Source organism: Typopeltis vanoorti, chromosome 12, assembly GCF_054136105.1.
Source record: "Typopeltis vanoorti isolate ZY-2024b chromosome 12, IOZ_Tvanoo_1.0, whole genome shotgun sequence".
NCBI lineage: Eukaryota > Metazoa > Arthropoda > Arachnida > Uropygi > Thelyphonidae > Typopeltis > Typopeltis vanoorti.
Genome location: NC_143560.1, coordinates 121,964,867 through 121,977,659, shown reverse-complemented (window position 1 = coordinate 121,977,659; position 12,793 = coordinate 121,964,867). Strand labels below are relative to the sequence as shown.

The following is a 12,793-nucleotide window of genomic DNA, read 5'->3' as shown; positions in this document are numbered from 1 at the left end:
GTTTAGCTCCCAGAGTAGGGAGGGATATCCAATACCCCCCCATCTTCAAAGGTGCAGCAGTAAAACAATTCCGCAAGTTGGCTGCCAGATAGAGTATGGGACCAAAACAGACAACAATGCATTTAGGAGGCTTCTCAATCAGCTGGCATATAATCTCACTGCAAGATCATGCCTAGAGGTAGGCTGTGTAATGGTATGCAAGTGGCACCATAGTCAAGACTATGTTATGACATGGAGACTGGATGCTATCTATATGGGCAACAATCTTTCTCGGTGTATGTCCTTCCGCATAACAGTAAACCTAAATAGTCACTGTGCATGTTATTAAAAAATTTTAGTCAAAAACAATTTGCAATAAAAAAAGAAAAAATCTCCAAAATTTCTTATAGGTTGGTGTTTATACCACAGTGGTATAAATTCCAATGAACAAGATGAAAGAGAATCAGAGATATTTGCTACAAGTAATGATTTAAAATAAATCATTTATCTCCCAACTGGAATCCTCGACAATACTCTCCACTCTCCCAACACTCTGGATCTTTCTTAATCAGTTCTACTTCCAGGTAATGCTGCTGGGGTGATAACTGCTTCTCTTAGTGGTTAAGAACAAAAGAACAAAATTTCATCTCTAGTGGAACACTCCTCCCCCCACCTCCACAACATACACACCAGCCATTGAGCACTACAACAAGGCCAAGTGGTAAGAACTCTGAGACTTATTCCTCTTTTCCATGATCAAGCCACTTTTCCATTCTCCAAATCAGATACTTGTTTTGATCATATTATATAAATTATCCACACCGGAATGGAGGTTTTCATTCTTTACCCTATATCCCAGCCATGGTTTTTCCATAACGTGTGCCAGGGTGGGCTAAGAAAAAAAGAAAACAGTTTACTGAAAGGCTTCAGGGAAAAAAATTCAACCTTCATTTGTAACCTATACCAAAGCCATAATACTTGCAAAACCATCATTAAAAGGGCTAAACTTGCTGACTGACAGTCATGTTGGCTGGTCCTTCACAAAAGCTATTGGGCACGACTTTTGTCCATTTTTGCTTCCAACTCTTTCTTACCCAATGGTAGCAATGTAATATCACCTACAAAATCATTCTGCTCATCCAACTCCTATGCATTAAAGCAAATCACTTCCTTTACCTGTAGCATTGCATTATATAAACTCTGTAACCTTTCACCAGAAAGACACCAGAAGAATCATAAACAACCTGGATGCCAAAACAACTTCTGGTCCAGCTGAAATCCTAGAAGTTGTGCTCAAAAGATGTGCACATGAACACATGTTCTCAATTACCTATACACTATATTATACCCAGCTGCATTCACTCTACCACATGAAAGTAGGTCCACGTACGGCCAATTCCAAAAAGTGATAAGTGTCTATCTACTATCAAACTATCGACTCACTAATCTTACCTCAGGGTTGTCCAAGGTAATGGAGAAAATCAATAATAGTCAGCTTCCTATGCCTGGAAAACTGTCAAATAATCAGTGACCACCAATATGGATTTTGCCAATCAAGATACACTGCAGATCTACTGGCATACATCACTCACCTCTGGATATGTGCCATGGAAAGGTTTGGAGAAGCCTACATTGTTGCACTTGACCTTTCCAAGGGGCATCCAATAGGGTCCACCATCAAGAATTTCTCAGCATATTGCCATCTCATGGCATACTTTCCTCCTTTGTTTTCTCTCTGGTCATCCACTACAATGGATGACCTCTTCCTCATACGTATAAATGACCTGTCACTTCAAAAACATAGTTTTGTCTATTTTCTGACAAAAAAAAAAAAAAAACTTATTTCTTCTCCACTTACCTTTGATAATGCTTAACAGTTGATATGAGATGATCTCTCTTCTCAGACTGACTCTTACTCCCAGCCTTTCTCGACATAATCACATCACCGCTATAGCATCTTCAGCTTCCAAAAAACGTTGGCATCTTTTTTTGCTCAAGACATTACTTCTATCTAAATGCTTACTCTGTACAAATCCCAAATCCATCTGATCTTGGAATACTGCTCTTACATGCACTAAAGGCCTCTGTATAAATTCTTGATGCTGCTCAGAAGACAGCAGTTTGGTTGACTGATGCCCTCTCTCTCAGAGACTCTTCAGCCACTGTTTCACAGATGGTTAGTTTCTGCATTGTGTCTCTTCTATTTCCATGGGTGCTGCTCAACAGAATTAGTATTCATTATGTCCACATTTTTCTTAAACCTAAAAGAAAACGAGTAACAACTGCCCAACATCGTTTTACAGTTGAACTGCTGACTAACTGAACCTGCTACTCCCAGTCCTCTTTTATTCTATTAATGTCAGTTCTGTGGAACAGTCTTCTCCAAGAAGCATTCCTTAAGGACTACACTTCCAGCTCTTTAAGAATATCAACAATTACTTTGCTATCAACCTCAGCCTATACATGGCATTTAATTACTACAGGCCTACATGATGTTCAGGAATAGATAAATGAGAATATAAAGTTATGAAGTAGAAGAAACAGCTTTGTGAAAGATAGATTTGATAGATTCCAGTAATGTGCACATTTCTTCAAGATACAGTTGCTGAGTTAGATAAAAAAAATTAGCTATGCTACAACCAGATATATCAAAAATATTTGACAGGAAGCTGCAGAAATCCAGCACAAACTGAAGGTAAATGGGATTAGATATGATGCTGGTGACATGAATAAGAGTGTGGGTGAGTAGAAAGATAGACAGACATCAAAGAATAGTATATGAAAGCAGAATCACAGAGAAAGCCAGTGCATGTACTGGGCTCTGTGACATACCTATGGTGTGACAAAAGGCTATGAACTTAGACCACATCTGTTTATTTTGTACATTAATGATACCAGATGATTTGAAATTTGGAAATATTCAAGATTTTTGTAAATATCAATCCACCCAACACACACAAAATCCTATATTGCACATTAATGCCATATATGGCCAAGTCACATGCTGATAATGCTAAACATCATCTCTGTATCCTAATAACAGTAATAAAGAAAGAAAGGCAAGTGATCTGGGTAGTGACCCTTCCCATAATGCATAGCATTATACATGTCTGTAAGGATATGTGCTTTACATTATGGAATAGTAAGGCAAATGATGTGAAGTCATTAGCTTCTTTATATGAGTTGCCCCAGTCCTGAAAATAGTTCAGGTGCAAACTTCTTTGCTTACACTTGGATAAAGAATTAAACCAATATATATTGGATAAAGAATATTGGTTTAATCTCCTTTATAATTGTTTGATATCTTAATTTATGAACTGCTGCATTTGTTAAAGGCCAGAAGTTAGAAATAAGGAAGATGAATTGGTTTCATTGATTGAGTTTATTCATCCCAAATCATTGCAATAAGTGAAACATGGTTGAATGAAGATGATATTCTAATTGAAATAGAAGGATACAGTATTTTTTGAAAGGATCAAAAGGACAAGAAGGGAGGAGGAGTGCTGCTGATGATAGCTGGGGAATTATGTTCACATAAGGTAGACATAATGAAAGAAGAAAACAGTGGCAAAGGTTATGAGACAGTGTGGTGTAAAGTGAAGAGAACCATCTCAGGCAGCATGTAAAAGAGGGAAAGCAAGGATCTAGAGTTTTACATCTCATGATTTCATCAGAGAATGTAATTGTGAGTGGGGTTTTGCACTTACCTCCAGCTGGTGAGAGCGATCATGAAATAATCATCTGAGTTGTGGCAAGCCATACATAGACTTGTGAGGAAAGGATATTTGTGGAAGTACAAGGCTGGTGATTATAACAAGCTTAGGAGACCGTTTTGAGCTATAGCATGGAATGAGGAGTTGAGTGGTAGGGAAATAAATGCTGCTTGAGAACTGACAAAGAAATACATAACAGCATCAATGTGTGAATATATTCCAGAGGCCAAAAGACCGACTAAGGTAGGTGCAAAATGGATGAATGAGGGGGCTTAAGCATGAAATCTGGAAGAAGGTACTTTGGAGGCAGTACAAGATGAATAATGGTAATAATCAGTTACATGAAGAGTATAAAGAACAACTCAGTAAGTAAAACAGAAGTGCAGTGGGGAAGAAATTGGCAAATCAAGCAAAAGAAAAATCCTAGAGAGTTTTCAGATAAGTGGCAAGTAGAAGGAAGAACGATTATGGTATGATGTTAATGGATGAAAATGGTAGAATGGTAACTGCTGCAGAAAACACTGTTGAAGTATCAATCGAGAATCAATCAATTCTTGTCGTGACAAGGGGAATCCTTATATGGGCTTTTTCAATTGAAGGTGACTTAGCTGATCTCATATGGATCAATTGAAGGTAGCAGGTTTTTCCTCCTGGAAACATGGGTTTTTCATTCTGCATACAGACAAATCAGCTTTCAGAACACATGCAATTTACAGGCAAAAATACTGTTGTTGGTGATGATGGCAGTAGATGGCACTGATGGTAGTAGTGTCGTAGTAGAATTAAGTAGTAGTAGTGGAGAGGATGAGATGTATTTAGCGAAACAGAGTAGCGTGCCCTCCTGCATTGAGTCCTTGGACTCCTCGGAGGTCTCGTGTAATAATAAAGTATTCAGTGATAAATTTATAAGGGTGTTTCATCCTCAGAGTGAAATCATGATTAACTTAAGAGTGGAGGAGAAAGGAGAGGATAGCTTAACTGAGGTGAGCAGGAGGTATTTAAGAAATAAATAAAAATAAATAAATAAATTCCGTGTGATGATACAGCGTTCCCCCTTTATACGAGAGTTCGCAGTACCATCTAGTCCCCCCAAATTTTATCCAATATTTGGGGGGACTAGATGGTACCGCGAAACCGGCTCCAGAACCGGCATAGGGTGACGAATCAGACATATGGCTGGGTCAGTATTCCTGCCTGTAGTCCGTGTGTGTCCTCGGACCACTTTACCTGCTTGCAGGATGAAAAACACCAGATAAACTGGAGGAAAAAACTTTGCTGCCCAAGCCCGGCTAACTTGGCTATGAACTCCTCTTGAACTCCTCACGTTGTTGATGGGAATCAAACCTAGGACACTCCTTCCCCAGGCAGAGGGTTGCAAAGCGCAAAGTCACTAGGCTAACCGCATGGACTTTAAGGAAATAAATAACCTTGATGTCAATAAAGGATAGGATTTGATGACATATCACCATGCATCTTAAGAGAATGTTCCAGGGGACTGGCAGTAGCACTGACATGCTTGTTTAATAAAAGTCTTACAACAGCACAGGTTTCAAGAAAGTGGAAGGTAAAATTGTTCCAATGCATAAAGGTGGTGATAAGGCTGTGGCTACAAATCATAGGCCAATCTGTATATCTGGAGTTGTCGTGAAGGTAGTAGAGAGATTGGTGAGAAGTAGGATACAGAAATGGGTTGATAATAGCAGCATTCTCTGTGGTTATCAGCATGGATTTATTAAAGGGAGATCATGTTTTACTAACTTACTTATGCACTATAACAAGGCAAGGCACAATAATTCTCATATCCAGCCCTAATCAGGCCTCAATATGGATTAGTGCACATAAATTTGATTGCCAGGTTTTTATGGTGACGAGCATGTGTTAGAATGGATCCAGAGAAGAATCACAAAGGTGGTCAGTGGTCTTTGGAATGTAGAGTATAAGGACAGATTGAGAGAATGCAAATTGCAAAGCTTCATGAATAGGAGGAGGAAATTGGGGATATGATTGTGGCATATCCCCATGGTTGACATGGAAGAGGAGGAGGGATAGAACAGTTTCTATTGCTGGAAACTATATAAAGAGGATATGAGCAGAGAAGTAAGGAGCAGGTTCTTTGCACTGGGAGTGGTTGGTGAGTGGAATGCATTGCCTGAGTGTGTTGTGAATGTAGACATATTGAATCAATTTAAGGCATGGTTGGATGAGCATTTGTGTGCTATAATGTGTACCTCCCCATGATCAATCTCTGACTCCATGGAGGGCAGATGTTAATAATAATAATAATATTAATAGTATGATCAGCAAAACTATGAATACAATTTAGTATTAGTAAGAGATCACTGATGTATAGGAAGAAGAGTGCACATGGAAGTGCAGAACCCTGTGGTTCTCCAGCATTGATGGAAAAACCTGATGAGAGGAAACCATCCACCATTACACATGAACCAGAGAGAAATCTGGCAATTCACTCACAAATGGAAGACCATAAGATGGTAGCATGGCAAGAAGGCCCTGATGGCAGACTCAATTAAATGCCTTAGAAACAGCAAGAGTAATTATGCAAGTTTCTCCCAAGTCTTTCATGGCTTGTATCCAAAGGGGGGGGGGGGGTAAGCTAAGAAATCTGTTGTGGAGCAAAAGTGGTGGAATCCATATTAGTTATCCCTTTTCCATCATTTTTCAAAATATTGCAACAAGAACAATCATTAGTTTGATGGCTGACTTTTCTCTCTTTTAAGAACAGGCTAGATAAAAGGTTGCTTCCATGCTGTTGACAGATGTCAGATGAGTATGCGAGCTTGTAAAGGCAATGCAGGATGGATGTTAATTAGAGAGCACAAACTTTTAGTGCAACTGAAGGGGATATAATCTGGGCAAGGGGCTTATATATATTAAGTATTTTTCAGATGTCCTTCTGACAAAAGATCAGAAGAGCCATAGTTTGCGAGTAGTTCGTAGTAGAAATTTGTGGGCACAATCTGTGGATAGTTTGTGGAAAAGTGATATGAGATTTATCTAGGTAATTTAATCAAGGGATGGAAAAAAAGACTGATGCCAAGGGGTCTACTTTATCTTTAGAAGATGTAACTATTGTGCCATCAGGAGGAGAGAAATGCTGAAACAAGAAATGGCAGAAGTTGTTTCTCCAAGGCAAAGAGCCAGAAGCCTCACATGCCATTTGAACAAGAGGTAAGCTCTTAGTGTAAACTGAGTGAGAAGCTGGAGTTCTTAAACTTGATCCATCGAACGTATGCTGAATTTTTGTCTCAGATGGGCTCTGACACATCTGGCACCTATGACTTGCATAAGGTGTAAGGGGATTTTGAGAAGAGTGAGGAATAAAGGCACTCATTCCAGCAAAAGAATAATTCTGTTATATAATTGGAGCAAGTGCTTGGATTAGGACAGTGGAAGAAGTATTCAAATTAAAGAAAAGAGGAAAAGAATTCCCGAAGGTAATTGGCATCTTTCTAGAGCCATGAAATACAAGGCTGAGAGTGACCTGAAGAAAGATAATCCTGTAGAAAAAGAAACGTTATGGTCAGAGTTACCAAGAGGAGATCTAACAATGTCACCAGTATATTCGGAGGAAAAGCTGGTTAAAACAAGATCCAGGGTATTCAGAGAATGATGAAGATTATCTGGTATTGTGGTAGGTTAGTGACTGTTTTGTGTTAGATCATACTAACAAATAATTCAGGTTCTCTTAAGCTTGATCTGTGAAGTTAGAGAAAGAAAGCTAGTCTGAATTATAGACACTGAAATCTCCAAAGAAGATTATTTCACTATCTGGGTGATATCTCCTTATTCTGATATAACTGTCAGAATTAAATTAAAGGAGAGGAGAGGCAGAAAATGAAGACAACAAAGAAATGGTAAGTAGTCAGAGAGAGAGAGAGAGAGAGAGAGAGAGAGGAAGTACCAGTTGAGGTTTAGTGATGAATAAAACACAGGTTTGGGTGTCTAAGTGTTGGAGCACATTGCTGATGTTAGCATGAGACCTCAGGTGTTAGCAAAGTCAACGTGGACGTGTTTAATACTTGGAATTCTGTTTTTTTTGTTGGATTTTTGAGGGTATATTTTGTTGCTTTTTTTTTTTGCGCATACTGTTGCATTTTTCATATTTTTTGAAATATTATGTTGGGTTCTGTGACAGATATTTTTTAAACTGTAATGGCATTCTAATTTGTCATGCTGCCTTTCACAGTAGTGAAATAGACATGCAGCTGGGGTGAAGGACTCATGGATAGAATTCCCAGAGGAGTACATAGACACCAAAATGGAATCAGCAATACAACCAGCAAGCCACTACACCCAGACATCCTCCAAGCACAACCTTGTAGGGTAAGCAACAGGACTGCCAGCTGATGAAGAAGCCTCCCAAGACATTACCAACAAGTAAAGCTCCATGTACTTCAAACATCTGGCTTTTTTTTTCTTTTCTAAAACTGCAATGAAAGTATGCCATATCAATGAATGGAGAAGGTGCTTACTCCATTCATTGATATGACAATGAATGAAGAAGGTGCTCATGCCGATCAAGCCATCACTAGCACTGCATTTATGAAGAAAGAGGAGAGACAAAAACCAGGGTGCCTACTCTGGAGACAAAACATGGCAAAAACCCTACAGGCCTTCAATAAGTGAGGTAGTGGCATTTTACACTGATGAAAGTCATCTACCACCTGCAGATACAGTTGGTATTCCCACCTACTTAAGGATGATATGTTTTTAAGGCAGCAACACTCACGTCATCAGAGTAACATCTATGGAAACAGGTCATGATATGTGAATGTAAGGTTGACTTGGCTGGAGAGGCTATGCACTGCACATCACCAGACCACTAATGGTTTCAATTAATTTGCCATTAGTACCCAAAAAAGAACTTTAAGTAGCCTAAAGGCTGATGGTAGTACTGAGCATCAAAGATGCAGTGTTACTTCTATAATCAACAAGTAGTAATTAACATAAAGAACAGATTGAATCTCAATGGTAAAAGTGATCATATATTCTCCTGAAAACATCAGTTTTACTGCTGAGATTCAATCCTTTTTTTATGTTAATTACTTTTTTTGGTGATTATGGGAGTAACACCCTGTTAATTCATTTAGGCTATATTTTAAGTACATAAAGTTCTTGTTGGTCCTCATGGTAAATTAATTGGAGCCATTCATGGTCTGATGAAGCAAAATATACAGCATCTCCCAGCCAATTCAACCTTGCATTCATATAATAGGACCTGTTTCCACAAATGTTGCTCTGGAAAGGTGAACATTGCTGCCTTACAAGCAGATCTTTCCTAATTATGGGAAATACTAACTGTATCTGTAGGTGGTAGATAACTTTTCATCAGCCAGTGAACACTCCCCCCCCATGCACTTACAGAAGGGATGAAGCAGTTGTTGTGACATTTTGTCCCCAAAGTAGGGTCTCTGTCCCCTCCCTTTCTTTATGCATTCAGGGTTGGTGATGTGATAAGTGAGGTAGTGGTGATGACCTTGATGAGCAAGCCTCCCACATCATAATAAATAAACTAAGGAGCAAGCACTTCCTCCATTCAAGGGTACAGCAATAATTAGGTTTTTTGTGTAGGCCAGTTGCTAAAAGTATATGGAGCTGAACTTATTGGTAATGCTTTAGAAGCCTTCCTAATCAGCTGGCAATTCTGTTGCTGCTGCTGCTGCATACTCTGCCAGCTATGACTAGAGGAGTCTGCATATAGCAGCTTGCAGAAGGAACTGTCGAGGTCATGCTTCTGTGGGAGTTGGGTCCACAAGAATGCTAAAAACCTGAAGTTGATTCTTACACCACAAATCAGTTAAATCTTACATCATCCCACCACAAAACAAAAATGCAAAAAGTAGAAGGGAGTAAATAAAAACAAAAGTAAAATTTCATCACATTCAAATGATAGGATGCAGAGTTTACTGGCACAGCAAACTATGAACTTAAATGCCATTCATTGGTGAAATTATTTCATGCATCTGTGTACATTACCTCTCCAGATTTTGGGAATCTTTAGGAGAAAATTAGATTACTGAACATACTTCTCTCCTGTAAATGCTTTTCTGTAAGGTACTCTACTTATGAACTAAATTTTGCAATCCACACCTGAAACATACTCTCTCATAACAAACATTCAGCAGACCTGTTACCAACTGGTTACCCAATTCTGAATCCTTTCTACTATTTTCTCATCTGTAAAATCAAGACAACCAAATGTGAGCACATACACTTAGCAAAAATAATACTAACATTCCTACATCCATCTCTACTGATATTCTCAAACCAGATCAATCAAACAAATCAAAACAAAAATAAAATATTCCTATCACAGTTCATTTTCCACATCCATACTTAAAAAAAACAGTGGCTGTGCAGAGTTGCACAGTGCCATTTGATTTTAAAATGAGCCATGGCATGATCTACAACACCTGAATAGGAGATGAAAGAGGTCAATGTTACTTTTTACTACTATACATTTCCCAGTCTAAAACTAAGGCTGTATAATCATGTTATGTGGAAACACCTAGGAGAAACAATATTGTTATAATCAGAAAATAAGATGTGTAGTAATAAAATTTGTTGAAATTGTGGACATTTTTCCAGATATACCTTTCACTTATGGGGAGAAAATGAAGATATCTTTTGAAAATGATTGCCTCCCTACAGATAGGTTGAAGCCAGTGCCGGATTTATGTATAAGCTAAAAAAGTTACAGCTTAGGGCCTCGCAATCTGCCGGAGCCTCAAATAAAAAAACAAAAAGACCAGCTGATGTAATTTAAAACAGTAGGGGGCCTCTGGGTTTTGTATAGCTTAGGGCCTCAGCAAGTCTAAATCAGGCCCTGGTTGAAGCTGACGAGACAAAAAACAGATAATGCTGTCACATTACTGTGATGAAAGTTTCAAAAGAGCAAAGAATGTTACCTGCATAGGTCAGAAAATAATGGCTTTCACTGTTCAGAAATCTTTTGATTTCTGAACAGTGAAAGCTATTATGAATATTATTCTTCTTCCTCTGTCTCCTCATGTCTGAGGACTCGTGACCTGTTAACAATGTTAATCCATCTTCTTTCTGTTGTGGCAGCTTCTGCTGCCAGAGATGTGTGTGTGGTGTATGGTGAAATATTAGCATTATGAAATGTTAACTACTCTAGCAGCCATAGCATGTTTATCTATAATGCAAAACATGGATGTGAAGTTTAAAATCATTGATTTATTTCATTCGTTGGCTGATTGTTTGTGGTTAATAACTAATAAAATTTCATATACTTTTGTTTCATTATATTTGTTAAAATGTATAATAAATCTGCAAGTTTCAAAAATCAAATAAATATGAAAGACACATGGGCATGCAATTTTACTGGCCTTGAAGGAAAATATGTCTCTAAACCCTTCAATCTAAGAAAATTTCATATTGTTAATCCCCATAGCACATACAGTCAGAAAAAAAACTGCTGTACATAACAATTCGCCTTATGAAAATTAAACTGCAAGGAGAGTTATGTATCATGATGGTAGAATATATGTCTCAACTTTGTGCATTCTAGTTCTCATAGTTAATAAGCATAATTATATTCTTCAAGGAGAAATGCTGTTCTTTAGGAAACAGTTCATATTTGTTAATAGTACTGGTATTATCTAAAATCACTTATTTGATGAAAAACACTGTTTTCTTCCTGTTAAAGGCAGATGAGCTTTACTACCTACTGAGACCATCCCTACTTATTAGTGACAACCTTTCACTATGGGGAGAAAAAGCAAATTCCTGTTCTTTGGACTGTGGAGCATGGTTTCTATATGATGCAAATATAATACTTATATTAATAATAAAAATATTTTAAAAATAAACTCTTAGTTCATACAAGGTACTAACGTACTATAGGTAAACCTTTTGGAAGTGGGAATTGCATAAAACACATGAACAGTCTACACATCACAAGAAGTTTATGACAATGCCTCAACTTTAGCACTTATGAGTGTTCAGCCATCAGCTGATTTTGGACAGCTGGAGGTGTCACATAATAATAATTATTATTATACACTCTTGGCACACTCTCCCTCGATGTGTCTTTGGACTCATCAAGGGAGAATGTGCCAACATTTTCAAACGATTATCCCCTTCCAACCACTAACCGTGCTCAAACTTGCTTAACTTTTTTGCCTGCGCCATTAGTAGCAGAGACTCTACCAATCGACCAACATTTTAATGCATAGAATTCCCTTGTGTACTACACTGTGAAGTAAATGTAATAGAAAAGTAAACAAAAGTCAGAAAAGTGGAGTATTAGTAGCAGAGGGTCTATCAATCGACCAACATTTTAATGCATAGAATACCCTTGTGTACTACACTGTGAAGTAAATGTAATAGAAAAGTAAACAAAAGTCATAGAAAAGTGGAGTATTAAACAATATGGCAAAGTAAATTCCATCTATGCTTGCTTTCTAATGAAGAGGATGTGAGTTTGTATCCCAGCTTTAGTCACTGGACTTTAAACCTTCTCTAAGGCTTCTGCATCACATTGAAAACTAGATGACCAAATCAGACAGTAGCAGGCCAACTGTGGTTTGTGATAGCGCTTTATTCAGTACGGCAATCATCTTCATAATCCCTACAAGTCAATGCACCCCAATCGCTTGACAGATCTTTTTGATAATTAATCCATTTATTCGCAAATAAAGTGCCATGATATTAAAAGCAAACTTAGTTCACACTGATGTACGGATTATATTAAGATAATTAAAATATCCAAATAATTTTATTAATAAAATTAATTTAGCAAAACATGTCGTGATTTTTTTCTGTCTACCACATTAGCAGATAGTATCCTGGATGGTTTTGACAGCGAATTCTGCGTATTTATATTCAATGAAATGTTACAGAAAAGTTTCCAAAATTAATTCTCAAAAAAAAAAAAAAAAAAATCTACATCTGTAAATGAATGGATGTCTTCTGCAACGTCAGTAATGACTGCATATTTTATTTAAAATTCAGTTAACACAGTTCAACAGTGCAACCGCTCACTCTGTTTTCTGAAGCGGCACACATATTAGTTTTAAAAATGATTAATGTTTTTATAAAAACACTTAACTCCTTTA

At 37.7% G+C, this 12,793-nt stretch overlaps 1 protein-coding gene across 8 annotated transcripts in view; it reads right to left on the bottom strand.

Moving 5' to 3' along the window:
* Window positions 1-12,793, bottom strand: part of LOC150101192 (transcriptional regulator protein Pur-beta-like) — a 287,353-nt gene that overhangs the window by 274,054 nt on the left and 506 nt on the right. The gene's annotated exons all lie outside the window — the stretch shown is intronic.